General features: G+C 39.9%; 1 long non-coding RNA gene across 1 annotated transcript in view; it reads right to left on the bottom strand.

The window, feature by feature from the left end:
• The window catches only part of LOC106729098, a 407792-nt gene extending 392667 nt beyond the window's left edge, over nt 1-15125 (bottom strand). The window contains exon 1 of the long non-coding RNA XR_004322440.1: nt 14464-15125. This is a non-coding gene — a long non-coding RNA (uncharacterized LOC106729098). The remainder of the gene's footprint in view (nt 1-14463) is intronic.
• Between the last annotated feature and the right edge of the window lie 1146 nt (nt 15126-16271).

The raw sequence follows: 16271 nt of genomic DNA on the forward strand, positions 1-16271 counted from the left end.
AGCAGGGAGGCCAAATGCCTCAGCAAAGAAAATGTAGGCTTTGGAGTCAGACAGATCCAAATTCAAACCTCAGCCTCAAAACATGCTTGCTATGTAATCTTGGGCAAGTTGTTTAAATTCTGTGAGCTCCATTTCTTGATCTGCAAAGCAAGCAGCCAGACCCAACACATATAATGTGCTGAGGATTAAATGAGAAAATATATATAAAAGACTTGGCATACATTGTCTGACACAAAGACATCAATAAACATTTGCTCAGTGCATGAATTAATTAATTTGAACTTCACAGGTCAGAGAAGACCTGGCTGGCTTGTCCTATTTCCATCACTCAGGAGCAGAACAAGTTTTTTGCTTTCTAGTAAAAACTGATGGTGGCAGAGTTTAAAGTTTCAGGACAGAAAAAATCCAGTTGTCCCGGTGTGGGTGGTGGATGCTCTAACTGTCCCCATTTTATAGATGAAGAAACTAAAGCTCCCAAGAGAAGAAACATAATTCTCTAAAAGGAAACGAGAGTACTCTGACGAAAAGGAAGGGAAGCAATGCTAGAATAAGGGCCTAGTCTGAACCATGGTTCAGCTGCCAGGGATTGGCTAATTATTGCTCTCCATACACCAGCAGGTTGACAAAACCACCTTCATATGCCTGGAGAGTACACCACCCTCCAGACATCGCTTGACCTGAGACTCACCCCAGCACTCTAAGAGGAGACGACAGGTGCTATTAGAGGTTTTACAGACGAGAAATAGCTCAGAAAGCTTAAGTCATTCAATCATGGCCACATAACCATCAAATGGTCAAAGTCAGGGGTCAAAATCGGCATAGTCTGAGAAAGGAAATGTAGAACTGAAATGGCCACGGAACTTCCCGTTTTATTAGACACTGACGCGAGCTATTGGCTTTAAAAAAAAAAAAAAGCATAAATTCTGAGCACTGGAGTGACCTTGAAGGTCAGTAGACACACCTTCTTCCCAACTTGGGAAACTTCCTTCGGCCTCCCTGAGACATGAGGCAGGGGCAGAAGCAGAGTTAGAGACACATCCTACAACCATCCGCAGTACGGCAAAGAGCACCCAGGAGACCACCAGCTCATCCACAAAGGTAGCAACCCAGGTGGGACTCCTGAAAATGGAAAGTTCTTGGCCTACAATATGCCTAACACTGTAATAAGGAATTTAAGATTCTAGTATGTTATAGCAAGATGTATACATTGTGATAAATGTGTCTGTCAATGAGGCGATCTTTCCCAGCTTGAGATCTTGAGGTCAAAGTTTTGGAACATCATACATGAAAGGGGTTTGGCTGCAGCATCACCCTCCACACCTTCTGGGAGACTGGAGCTTTCTCTGTTACCTATAGAGTGACCATTTAACTTACTGTCCAGATTGAAACACTTTTAAGAGTCAAAGGGGATGTTACTAATCATTATGCCATGATAACAGATAAAAACCAGGACTGTCCTGGGCAAACCAAAATAGTCACCCTAATTAGAGGGAACAACTGAAAATCATTCAGTCAGCTCACACATAGCCAATCTGGAATGTCTGAGGTCTTGCTCAAAACATCTCCCCTCTTTATCAGTCTTTTTTAACATTTTTTTACTGAAGTATAGTAGATTTACAATGTTGTGTTAGTCCCTGGTGTACAGTATAGTGATTTAGTTACATATATATTGACATATATTCTTTTTCATTATAGGTTATTTATCAGTCTTTTTTGACCTCAATTTTTCATGTGATTCCTTGACAGAAATCGTTCAGAGGAAAGTGCAGATAAACATATATTCTGAAGGAAGGTTTTACACGACTGCTAATTTAGTTAAAATGGCTTTTAAACATTGTCTTTGGATAATCTAAGCTAGCTATGGAACAACAGCACAGTGGGAGGCTAATGGAGATTTAGCCACCTGCGGCTAATTGTAATTTCTCTGGGTTTCCTTTCTAAATCATTTTCTTTTTTGTCTTCGAATCCCTGCTTCCATTTATGTCAGGTCTGGCCCAGTGACAACTCCACCGGAGCTTCCTCTGAGGCCAGGAAGGATCCAAGTGGACTGCAGAGCCTTGGGGTCTGGACCTAACGGGGACTACAACACCTGTCAGCCATCCGGATGGAAAAAGAGCCTGTGATACAGAATCCTACAAAAGGAGTTCTTACGTGGTGAGAATTTAGGATATTCATGTTCAATGCTGGAAAGGTTGACTTTCTCACATTCTCCCCCCTGAATTCTCCAGGAAACCTTTTCAACCTGCAAGCCATTCCATCCCCAAACTCCCTTCCACTGATGGCCAGAATTCTCTTATGCCCCAAATATGCTTACCTTTTGCTGACTGGGACAAAAAAAATCAACAGGGCGGGAGGAAATCTAAATAAAATGAGCTCAGACAGTGAATTCAGTGGTTCAACAGGTGCCAGGCACATTCCCAGCACTGGAGATGACGCTTCCTTCACAGATGGCCCCACCAGAACCACCACATCAACTTTTGCTGGTCGGAATTTGTATCCTCCTAAATCCTTAGGTGTAGGGAGGAAAGGTCCTTTTCAACAAGGACATCTGAAAAGCGTGACTTGAGATTCTTCTAGAATCAGTGAATCCTCCAGAAGTGTTTTATAAGAAGCCAATTAGTTAAATGAACCTTAGAAGTGGGTGTTTGGAGTAGGGCAACAGAAGGTAAGTAAGGAGTCTGGGAGGTAGGCATAAAAATTGGGGAGAGTAATGTTGAGTATGTAAGGACAAATTTACCTACGTCACTGCCATTTTGAAGGAGCATTAACAATTTTTGAGGTGTCTGGAATACTGAGGATGGCAGAAGATCAGACAAGACAGAGGAATCATAGTTTAGTGATCTTTACTCTATGCTGCCTAGAGCCCCTGGATTCCAGGAGATGCTTCTGGGTTCCCCTCAGTGGGGATGAGACTGAGTGGCAGGACAAAGGGGCTTTGGACAGGGCTCCGATGCCCCCACCCCACTTCATTCCATGGACACTGGAACTCTAGGTAAGATTTCATCTGAGTTAAGAATCAATTGCTGAAAGATCTGGTGACCAAAACCTCTAGTTTAATACCCAACAGACCTAAACTGGGAGTGAATGGACTTGCCAAGGTCAAACACAAAAGTAGTAATATAATCAAAGTAGCAATCAGAGCCCCTGGCTCTGGTCCAGTACTTTTGGCCATGACACAATTTGATATGAGGATCTTCCCAGAAGCAAATGAGAAAGTGAAAGAAGCCAAAAAAATAGAACCTTAATTTTTCCCATTGTTGGCCAAGAGAGCTCTGGTCACACACACACACACACACCCTTCACACAGGGAACCTGGGAAGCCTGTCATACTAACTCCAGGGCTCAGTGGTACCAATACATGTGTCTTATAAGCAGTGTGAGCAAAGAATCATTTTGACCTGTTTACTCAACATGAAGTGGAGAAAATATTAATGGTTATTTACAACACCCCACTACCTTCCTGGTCCCCCAAAGATACATCGTCAGCAATATTTTAAAGTGAATCCTCTAAGGTAAAATTCTCTGCACGCCCTTCCTTCTGTACTCAACATGGTCAGCAATATTTATTCAACACTTAACAAGTATCTGTCGAGTGCCTATTACGAGCCGGGCACTGTTTTCAAGATCAGGGGCCCATTGATGGACAACACAGGCATTGACCCTGCTCCCAACGAGGCAGATGGTGGTACCGTTAGATGGGATCAAACCAAAGATCCAGAAAAAGCCTTCCAACTAGGGGGAGGGTGGAGTGTAAATGTCACTGTCCAGATGTGTGGCTTTCAGAGATCTAATGACATGGGGTATGAGATGCTAGAGAAGTCACTGGGCCAAGTAGGGCTTGCAGCCTCAGATTTTAGAGGGTTAGTGCATACACACACGTGTGTCCATACACATACACTGTGATACAGGCATACATACTATACGATGCGTATTAAAAACTTGCGCCTCTCCCTATTGCCTTTCACAAGCCTGCCTGAAACACTTACCAGCCTATTGGCCCCTGCAGAGCTCTAAGTGCTGACTTAGGAATGGATGGAGGAACCACATCCTTCAAGCAATTCCCCACCAGCATGTGGCATATTCTTGAACCTTGATCGTGTTATAAAAAAGAATCTTTTTTTAAAAAGAGTCAAATTGCTCCTCAATCCTCTGGAACAGATGCCAGGGGCCAGCTAATACCTAGTGGAGATTTTTCTCCCCTCTTCTGAGATTTCACAAGGGGAAAAAGAAATGTCTCAGGAATTTCAAGGTTGAAAAACAAAAGTTAGGGACTTGTCCTCAGTCATCTCGCTTTAGATCTAAGACTCTGACTTTTTTCAATTCCAAGGGGATCAAATGAAATTCCTTTTGGCAGGCAGACCCCAGAAATTCCACAAGTATCTGCATCACCAAGGGATGGACATTTTATCAAATGAACAATACCCCAAAGACTTCAGACATCTCAGTTTGCAATCTGTCGATTCTTAACTTGGAAGGGGGTGGAGGGGGGCTGAAAGCTGAGACCTTACATCTGAGAAGAGATAAAAGTTCAAAGTGATCCCAAGGAAAGAGATTTAATTTTATAGTCAGCCAGAGAAGGTAAGAGAGAAGGAAAAGGGGAGAGAAAAAACCCCCCACAAAGAACACATATTCCTTATGCATTTCCACAGGAAGGGATACATGATCACCTTCACATGGTAGAGCCGTGTGGTACCTGTTTTAAGGCCCTGGTACAGCTAGAGAGTTTGTAAAAGGGATGCTATAAACATGAACCATGATTTCTGTCGGTAACTCCGAGTGCCCGCAGCATCTAACTGCATGCATTAGAACTCCTGGCTCTGGAAACAATTAGGGTGTATGTTTCACCTCTCACCACACCCAAATGAAATATTTATCAAAACAAACAAAGGAGAACTGGGAGAGCTGTCATTGGAGAATTCTGAATCCGATTTTGTCAGAGTCCAGTGTGAGCACTGTCCCTGCAGACGAGCAGTCAGGCCACCACAAAAGTCACCATTCCCCTGGGATACAAAAGGAAGAAAGCCAGGGAGAGAGAAAATGATTGTTAACAGAGCATCAGCTTTGGATGCTCAACTAGATATTTTTATGTTTCATTAATAACCAATTACCCTGAAATTTAGCAGATGAATCATATTTATTTTCCACACTTTCTGAAGGTCAGGAGAGCAGGTGTGGCTTTCTTTGCTGGGTGCCTCTGGCTCAGAGTCCTCCAAGAGCTGCCATCTAGGTATCAGCAGGAGCTGCCATCATTGCAAGTCTCCGCTGGGGGAAGATCTGGTTCCAAGTTCACTACCATGGTGGGTGGCAGGCCTCTGGTGCTCACTGGCTGTCTGCTGAAGACAGCGGTTTCTTGCCACACAGGCCAGTTCACAGGACAGCTCATAGCAGGGCAGCCAGCTTCCATCAGAGCCTGTGAGTGCCCAAGATGGAAGGCACAGTCTTTTTGTGACCTAACCTGGGACGTGACTCCCATCACCTTTGCCAGATTATTTTCACTAGAAGCAAATCACTAAGTCTGGCCCATATTCAAGAGGAGGGGGTCACACAAGGGCACAAACAGCAGAAGGTAGGGATTACTGGGGGCCGCCTCAGAGGCTGCCAACCATACCAGGCGAGGCTTTTCACATCTGCTGCTTGAGAACAAATTATTGTGGAAATATTCCTTCCCTAAGTGTGCCAACTATGTACCTGAGGCCATGGATGCTTGAGTAAATGAAAGTCAACCTTACAGCTTTGGGCAGAGCCAGGGTCCACACTGAAGGGCCCTACACTCCTGAAACATCACACAAAGGGAAGCAGAAAGCTATACGGGGGATTTTTTTTTTACTCCCTTAGCTGTTTCTTCCTCAACATAGAGGAAACCACTTTTTTTCAGGGGCAAATTAATACCCAGTGTGGCTCAACAGTTTGCCACACAGATGTGTTTGATTTTCTGGAGAAATTCTTTTAAGATATTTTGCATGGGACTCTAATAAATTCAACAGTTAGAAGTGTGTCTGCTCTGGTTCCAAGAGCAGGTAGGGAGGTGAAGCGGGGTGGGGACGGGACATGTCTCTATCCATCCAACCTCCCTCTTACTATCAGAGCCCTGAGGCTCTGAGAAGCCAGTTTGAAAACATACAGTAGAAACTATAGTAAAGTCTTTGAGTACACAACTTCAAAGTCAGAAAAGCATCACCTGCCAGCTGAGAGGTGTTAGGTAAGTCACTTCTCCAATCTCAGCCTATTCCACTGTGTGGAATAAAAACTGCAGAGACCTGGGTATGTGCTAGTTAACGCTACTTAACAAATGCTAGTTTACATGTTTAAATGAAAGAATTAGTGAGTACCAAGGTATTATTAGAGTTGCCTTCTAGAAAGAGGGAAGAAAGCAAAAGCCTCAGATGCCAGATAAGACTGATGCTGTGAAACACAAAAGTCACGGTAAATACAGTAAATCCAGGGGGAGAGGGTATAGCTCAAGTGGTAGAGTGTGTGCTTAGTGTGCACGAAGTCCAGGGTTCAATCCCCAGTACCTCATCTAAAAATAAATAAACCTAATTACCTCCAGTCTCCAAAAAAATAAAATAAAGTAACAGTAAATCCTACACAGAAAGAGTGAGTGGGATGCTGGCTTTCCAGCCAGGAACGGATCACAGATACCAGACTTGGCTTCCATTGCGAATAACTAGAAAACTGGAAAGAACACATTGAATAATCAATGTCAGATGTAGGCAGCAGGCCTACTAGGGGGAGATGAGAACTTCTGAAAACCTCTGAGCTGAATTCCCCAAAGCTATACAGAGCCAAGAGATGCTGAGTTCCAACCACTGAGGGTGGAGAGACTGTTTAGCACTGTGGCACTGTGGACATTCAGCAGAGAAACCAAAAGGGCCACACCTTAAAAACAGGGTTAATCTAGACACGCCAAAGTTTTTTTTTAAGCCTTGATTGAGTTAAGAGCTCCTCAAGTCAATTCACTTTTTGCTGGAACAACACGCCACTGTGGAACAGACATCAAAATCTAGACATCCAAGAACTTAGCATCCATAAAGTAGAGCATACAATGAAAAAAAAAATCTAGACATGCCAAGAAGCAGAAGATAAGATACACAGAAGAAAAACCCGTCAATAAAAAGACTCAGAAAAGGCAGGATAGAATTAGCAGACAAGAATTTTTTAAAAGCTCTTAAATTCAAGAACTTAAAGAAAACTAGAATATAAAGACAACAAACAGAAAATCTCAATTGAGTAATGAAAGCTATTTTAAAAAAAGAACCACTCTACACACCTATTAGGATGGCTAAAATGCAAAGCATCGACAGTAACAAATGTTGGCCGGGACGTGGAGCAGCAGGAACTCTCACTTGTTGCTGTTGGGACTGCAAAATGGTACAGCCACTTTGGAAAACAGTGGGGTGGCTTTTAGCCAAAGCTGAACAGAGGCTTTCCTTATAAGCCAGCAATCATTCTCTTCAGCATTTACCTAAATGGACTGAAAACGTATGCCTAAACCAAGACCTATATATGAATATTTATAGAAGCTTTGTTCACAACTGCCAAAACTTGGATGCAACCAAGATGTCCTTCAACAGATGGATGAATAAACAAACTGTAATACATCCATACAATGGAATATCATTCAGCAATAAGAATCAGTGAGCTATCAAGCCACAAAAAGACACAGAGGAATCGTAAATGCCCTTTGCTAAATGAAAGAAACTAGTCTCAAAAGGCTACATATTGTATGAGTCCAACCGTATTACAGTCTGGAAGAGGGAAAACGATGGAGATAGTAAAATGATCAGTGGTTGCCAAGGGTTTGGAGGAAGGGATGAAGGAACATGTGGGGCACATGGAGGTTTAGAGTGGTGAAACTCTTCTGTATTGAGACTAGAATGGTAGATACATGCAGTTATGCATTCATCAAAACCCACAGGATTGTACAACACAAAGAGTGAACCCTCATGTTAACTGTGGACATACTTAAAAATCAAGTGTCAACAATGATTTGTCACTGAAACAACTTTACCACAATAATGCAAGGTGTTAACAGAGGAAACAATGCGCCGGTGAGAGAGGGCAGTAGTTGAGAGCTCTCTGTACTTTCTGCATAATTTTTCTGTAAACTTAGAAGTGCTCTTAAAAATAAGATAATTTAATTAAAAAGAAAACAAATGCAAATTCTAAAACTGAAAAATATAATACGTGCAATTTTTAAAATCCCCTGAATGGGGTAAGCAGCAGATCAGACCCCTGCAGAAGAAGAGATCAATCAACTTATAGATGATACAATACAAAGTGTCCGAAATGAAGCACAAAGAGATGAAAAGGCTCAATAAAACAAATGGAGTCTCAACCATGAGACGTCATCAAGGAGTCTTAATACACTTAAAGTTAGAGTCCCAAAGGAGAGGAGAAAGCTCAGAGAAAATATCTGAAGAAACAGCAGCTGGAAATTTTCCAAATTTGATCACAAATATTAGCTCAAAGACTGAAGAAGGTCAATAAACCTCAGGAATGGTAAGAAAAACACACTAAGACCTATGATAATCAAATGGTGATTAAAAATCTTAGAAGTATCCAGAGATGAGACACATAACATACAGGACAAAGAAAAACAGTTACCACTAACTTTTCACCAGAAATCATGCAACTCAGAAAACAATAGAACAATGTACTTAAGGTGCTGAAATAAAAACATTGCCAATCTATAATTCTATATCCAGAGCAAATACTCTTTAAAATGATGGCAAAATACAGAAATTATATGATAGGAAAAAAAAAACTGGAAAAAAATCCACAGCTAGAAAATCAATACTTAGAGAAATGCTGAAGGAATTATTCAGGAAGAAGAAAAATGATACCAGATGGAAATTTATATTTACACAAGGGAATGAACAGCACCACAAATACAAAATATATGGGTAATCTATTAAATATTTTTCTCCTCACTTGTTGATTTTTAAAAGATGATTATTTAAATCAAAATAGTAACAATGTATTTTGGGTGTATAATGTGTAGAAGTAAAACGTGAAAATACAATAGCACAAAGAATGAGGAGAAAATAGCATTATACTGCTGTATGGTTCTTACATTAAATGTGTAGTGAAATATTAAAAGTTACACGGTTGTAAGTTAAGGGCATATATCGTAAAACCCAGAGTAACCGCTAAAGATATAGAACACAGAGTTAAAGCTACTATGTCAATCAAGGAGAGATATATTACTGGAATATGTTAAATTAACCCAAAAGGAAACAAGAAAAGAAAAAAATCTGATGACAGACACAAACCCAGCCATAACAATAGTTAAATGTGAATGAACTAAAAACTCCTATCAAAAGACAACATTCATTAGATTGGATTGGGGGGGGTCATTAGTTCTATTTAATCATTTATTATTTGTTTTCTTATTTAGTTATTTATTATTAGTTTTCTTTTTTTTTTTTAATGAGGTACTGGGGATTGAACCCAGGACCTCGTGCATGCTAAGCATGAGCTCTACTATTTGAGCTATACCCTCTCCCCTGGGTTTTTTAAAAATATCAAACCCTAACTATATCACGTATACAAGTACACAAATAGGTTAAAGTCAAAAGATGAGACACACCATGAAAACACTGATTAAAAGAAAGCTGGAGTAGCTATATTAGTATTAGACAACATAGACTTCAAGATAAGCATCACCAGATAAAAAGAGAACATTTAGTAAGGGCAGAAATGTCAATTCATCAAGAAGACATAACAATCATACTTGTATATAACTTTAGCAAACATTGACAGAATGGGAGAAATGATAAATTTACAATTGGAGTTGCAGATTTCAATAGAGTTGACCCTTACACAATGCAGGGGCTAATACCAGGTTAATTTATAGCTGATAATTTATAGTTCTTCTCTACCCATGGATTCAGTCAACCATGCACCATGTAGTTCTGTAGTATTTACTATTGAAAAATATTTGTGTATAAGTGGTAGTTCAAAGTTGTCAACTCTGCTCATCTCAGTTCTGGATAGACCAATTACCTCAGCTCATTTGGGCTGCTAGAACAAAATACCATAAACTGGGAGACTTATAAAAAATATAAATTTCTTATAGTTCTAGATGCTGGGAAGTCCAAGATTAAGACACCAACAGATTTGGTGTCTGGTGAGCACTCACTTCCTGGTTCATAGTCATCTGTCTTTTTTGCTATGTCTTCACATGGTGGAAGGGGCAAGGGAGTCTCTGTGGTCTCTTTTATAAGGGCATTAATCCCATTTGTGAGGACTCCATCCTTATGACCTAATCATCTACCGAAGGCCTCACCTCCTACCACCATCATATAGAGAATTAGAATTTCAACAGATGAATTTGAGGGGGACACAAACATTCAGTCTACAGCAACAGTAAACAAACCAAAAAAATCAAGAATATAAAAAAGTGACCAACATTACAATCAACTCAATCTGATAGTCTATCCAAGCGCACACAGAATATTCACAAACATACACAGAATATTCACGAAGATAAACCATATGGTGGGCCATAAAACAAGTCTTAAACTAAAAGGATTCAAATTCTATGGAGTTGTTTTCTGGCAAAATGTTAATGAGTTAGTAATTAATAATACATTTTGAGAAAATCCATAACATTGGAAATTAAGCATTACATTTCTAAATAACCCATAAATCAAAAGAGAAATTACAAAGGGAGTTATAATATATTTCAAACTAGAAAAATAAAAATGTATCATACTAAAACTTGTGGGATGCTGCTAATGCAACACTCAGAAGTAAACTTATAGGTCTAAAGGTTTATACTAGAAGAGAAAAATAACATTAATTATCTAAGGTCCAACTTAAAAAGATTTTAAAATGAGGAAATTAAACTCAAAGCATGCAGAAGGAAGGAAATAATAATGAATGGAATATGATATAAGAGGAAATAGTCAAAACATCAGCAAAAACTGGCAACAAGTTAGTTCTTTGAGAAGTTTAATAAACCTGATAAAACCCCAATAAGACTGATGAATAGCATGAAAGACAAATAATCAATATCAGGAATGAAAGAGAACATATCTCTACAGACCCTACACACATTAAAATAATAATGAATAAACATTACTAACAATTGCATTCTCGTAATTTGACAACTCGGTGAAAGGGACAAATTCCTCAGAACACACCAATTATCAATACTGACTCAAGAAGTAGAAAATCTAAATAGCCACATATCTATTGAAGAAAGTGAATTTGTAACTACATATCTTCCCACAAAGAAAACTCCAGGACTAGATGTTTCCTGATGGCTTTATTAGACAACTAAGGAAGATACAATGCCAACCCTAAACAAACACCTCTATAAAACTGGAGGAGGGGAACACAATTTCAGCCTCACTGTTTGAGGCTAAGACAAACCTGAGGTCACAACCAGATAAAAACATCCCAAGAAAAGAAAACTGCAGGCTAATATACCTCATGAACATTTGATGAAAAATCCTTAACACAGTATTAGCAAGGCAAAATCCCACAATATATTACAAAATACAACACAAGATGACCAAGTGGGATTTATCTAAGAACACAAGGTTGGTTAATATTCAAATACCAACTAATGAAATTTGTCACATTAATAAAGGGGGGGGGGGCTATAATAATAACAGGTGCTGAAAATCTTTGATAATCATGATTGAGAGAAGAAAAAAGTCTCACCAATTAGGTACAGAGGAAATCTCTTTAAAGTAGTACCATCTATAGAAGATTACAATTAATGCTATGTATTTAGTGTTTTCTCACTTACATTAGAAAGAAGGCTGGAATGTCCAATCTCACCACTTCTAGTACAATACTGAATAGAGGGTTGAGGCAGTGCAATTAGAAAAAGAAATGAAAGGCATATAGAAGGAATTCAAAGGAAAGCTGTCTTTATTTGCGGACAACATAATAGTGTACACAGAAAATCCTGAAGAATCAAAAACAAAAGATTACAGAACTAAAAAGTGAATTTATCAGTATCACAGGATATGTAGACCCAAACATGAAAGTTAAAACTATTAGATGTCTAGGGAAAAAAATAGTAAAAGATTTTTGTGAACCTGGTGTAAACGTTCATACATAGGATAGAGAATTAAGTAACTATTAGAAAATTGAAAAGGTGAACTTCATCAAAATGCTGTTTAAAAATTTTTTGCTTATCGAAAGACATTGAAAAATGTATAAGCAAACAAAAACTGGCAAAAAATATTCGCAATCTGACAAAAGATATAGATTATATAATATATATCGCTACCTCTCTATCTTTTACAATATAAAACAACCCACCCAATAAATAATGGGCAAAAGTTTGTGAACTGACACTTCACAAAAGATACATGCATATAAAAATTATTCAGTATCTTGAGTCACCAGAAAATAGCAAATAAAAACTATAATGAGACATTATGACACAACTATAAAATGGCTAAAATGAATCCCAAATTTTTGTGACAATACGGATCCCCCAGAACTCTTGTACATTGCTGGTGGGATTGTAAGATATTACAACCACTCTGGAAAGAGTTCTGGCAGTTTCTTAAAGTGTTAAACATATATTTAGTCTACAACAAGCAATTCCCCTCTAAGATTTTACCTAAGAAAAATGAAAATACCTATCTACAAAAAGTCTGTTACAAACTTAATTACAGCAGTTTTATTCATAACAGCCCAAAACTGGTAGCAGCCCATGTGTTCATTAAGATGAAGAATGAACTGTGGTGTGTTCACACAATGGAATAATACTCAGCAATAAAAATGAACAAACCACCAATGGATAAAGCAGAAGTATTATGCTGAGTGAGAAGCCTTCACATAAATGTACACTGCTTGGTTTCCTCTATTTGAAGTTAGAGAAGAAGCAAAACTAATCTTTGGTGATAGAAATCAGGACAGCCATTATCTCTGAGAAGGCAGAATGACTAGAAAGGGGCACAAGGTAACTTTCTCGGGTTGTTGAAATACCTTGATTACGAGGGCTGCTTACAGGGATATATGTTTGTAACATCTGGACATTTCACTGTATTTAAACCTTAGTTTTACAAAATCTTAATTTTTATTTGTAGAAATTGATAAGATGATTTTAAAATCATCTTGAGAACTCAGAAAAGCTAAACAATCAAAAAAAAAGAAAGTAAGATACAGACTTACACCAACAGATTTCAATACTTACTCTAAAGCCATGTAATCAAGGCAGTGTGGTGCTGGTAATGAAAGACACATAAATCAGTGGAACAGAACCATGTCTAGAAAGATCCATGCTTATATAACCAATTGATTTGGGGTCAAGGAACCTAAGCAGTTCAGTAAGGGAAAAGACATGGATTTTTTTCCTTCGGTAAATAGTACTGGAACAAATAGCTATCTGTATGGGGTAAAAATGAACTTCAATTCTTGCCTCACACCACACACAAAAATTAATTCAAAATGGATTATACCTATCAGTATAAAAGCTTAAAACAATAAGACTGTGAAAAGAAACCACAAAAGAATATCTCTGAAACTTTTAAGTAGACACAGGTTTCTCAGACAGGAATGAAAAAGCACTCATCATAAGGGGAAATGTTGATACACTAGACTTTATCAAAATTTTAAAAATTGATAAAAATTATTGTTATTAAGAATAAGTTGGGCACCAACCAGGTGAGAACTCACAAGTATATTCACAAAATATGTATCGGCCAATTCTCTGGATCTAAAATATATAAAGAACTTCTTAAACCTCGATCATATTTTTTTAAGACAACCCAATTTTTGGAATGAGTAAAAAGACTTTAAAAGGCACTTCACCAAAGAATACACATGAATGTCCAATAAGCACACGGAAAAAAGGCTCAAAAGCATTAGATACCTGGGAAATGCAAATTAAAACAAAGATGACATACAGCTATGCACACACTATAACGGCTGACACATAAAACACTAACAACATCAAATTCTGATTAGGATGTGGAACAAGACCTCTTCTATGTTAACGTCAGGAAGGCAAGATGGCCAGTTCGGAAACCTGTCTAGCAGTTTCCCATAAAGGTACGCATTCACGTGCTCCGTGACCCAGCAATTCCACTTCTGTGTACAGGCACACCTCAGATACACGGCGGGTTCGTTCCAGACCACAATAAAGCCAGTATCTCAGTAAAGCAAGTCACGTAAGTTTTTTGGTTTCCCAGTGCATGTGAGGCAGTGTGCTCAGCGGCCCCACAGTCTCTTGCTTCAACAACGTTTCGACAGAACAGGCCCAGGGACACCCCTTCCTCCAGCCTCCGACCACCCTCCAACGTTTTTTTCCAGTTGCACCAGCCACTCAGCCACCCTCCACCTCCCGGACCAGCCGACACCATTTTTTTGAACTTTGCTCCTTACTGCCGACCAACCATGAGCTCCGAGTTTCATCACACTCATTCCACCGGGTTGGAGGTCACCATCATCCTCCTGGTTAACACGCGTCTGAAGGCCTCCTACACCTACCTCTCTCTCTCTGCTTCTATTTCCACCGCCATGATGTGGCTCTGGAGGGTGTGGGCTGCTTTATCCACAAGCTGACCAAGGAAAAGCAGGAGGTCACGAAGCGTCTCTTGAGGATGCAAAACCAGCAGTTTGGACACACTCTCCCAGGACGTGCAGAAGCCCACTCGAGATGAGTGAGGTAAAACCCAGGGCACTACGGAAGCCGCCACGGTCCTGGAGAAGAACCTGAACCAGGCCTTACTGAGACAGGCTGGGGCCTGGGGCCCTCTACTGCACTGCTTGCACCTGGACAAACCTCTCCTCCCGCAACAAAATACAAAGAAATTATCAGGTACTAAAAGTAACTGCGAACTTGCGCAGCTGGGGCAAATTGTGAACAACTAGATACAAAAAGACCAAAAACCCAGCTGCCGCTTCTGGGGTACCGGGAGCAAAAGCAGAGGACTGTGCATGACCCCTGCACACAGCACCACCAAAGGGGTGGGCAGACGACCTAAGCCACGCCTCCAGCCTGACCTCTGGACGCGCGCTACCCTCACCCCATTTAAGGAACCAGTTCCCCTCCCCCCACCGCCTCAGGGATTGGGCAAGAGAAACTATCACTTGTTTTCGCTCCCTCCTGCTGTGGCACAAGTCCCAGTAAAGCCTTGCCTGACTCTCATCTGGCCCCTTTTCAACGTCTACTGATTAAAGAGACTAAGAACCCTGGTTGTAACACTTGGATCTGCATGCCCTGGCTTCTACCCAAGCAAACCCCCATCTCTGTGGCTTCCTGGAGAGCCACTTTCTAGATGAGGTGAAATCATCGAGAAGATGGGCGACCACCTCACTGTAATAGGGAAGAAGAAATCTGACTTCATGTTGGATCTGTTTCTTTTACTTTAACCTTTGTGTTCTATTGCTTTTGCTTTAACTTAAGAATGTTGCCTATAGCCTGAAAGATACAGGATAGCCCATTCTCAAGGCTCTGACCTTCAAAGGTGTACATTTTTCTATTCATATAGAGATAAGAAGTTGCAGAACAGAGAGTAGCATTTGTCTTGGAGGTTTATAAGAACATTGTGACCTGACCTATGTGGACAGTTGCTAGAAAAAGGATTCTGACAATCACACCCCCTCCTCTTTTAGTATAACCTCCCCAAGCTGGCTGGCCCCCAGGCTGGGCTGGGTGAGTGTCTTTTCAAAAGGCTCACCCTCAAGCATGACTAGGAGCCCAGGGGATTTTGAGGAGCCTCACTGGCATTGCCCTGATGTCAGCACTTCTGCCGGAAGCCTCTCTCTGCAGCCACTAAGCAGCTTTTTAACCACTATGGAGCCCTTTCCCAAGCTGTGGACCAAAGGAAACAATAAAGCTTTTTGCAGTAGCCAAAAAAAAAAAAGTTATGTTTTACACTATGCTATACTCTATTAAGTATGCAAAACCATTATGCCTAAAAAAACATGTACATACCTTAATTTTAAAACACTTTATTGCTAAAAAATGCTAACCACCATCTCAGCCTTCAGTGAGTCCTAACCCTTTGCAATAGTAACATCAAAGATCACTGATCACAGATCACCATAACAAATATAGTAACAATGAAAAAGTTGGAAATAGTGCAAGAATTACCAAAATGTAACACAGAGACATGAAGTGAGCAGATGCTGTTGGAAAAATGGTGCCAACACATTTGCTTGACGCAAGGTTGCCACAAACCTATTTTTAAAAAAAAAAAAATAGTGTCTGCGAAACCCAATTGAGCTAAGCGCAATAAAATAAAGTCTGCCTGTATTTACCCAAGAGAAGTGAACATGTGCACAATAAGATT

Source organism: Camelus ferus, chromosome 9 (genome assembly GCF_009834535.1).
Source record: "Camelus ferus isolate YT-003-E chromosome 9, BCGSAC_Cfer_1.0, whole genome shotgun sequence".
Classification (NCBI taxonomy): domain Eukaryota; kingdom Metazoa; phylum Chordata; class Mammalia; order Artiodactyla; family Camelidae; genus Camelus; species Camelus ferus.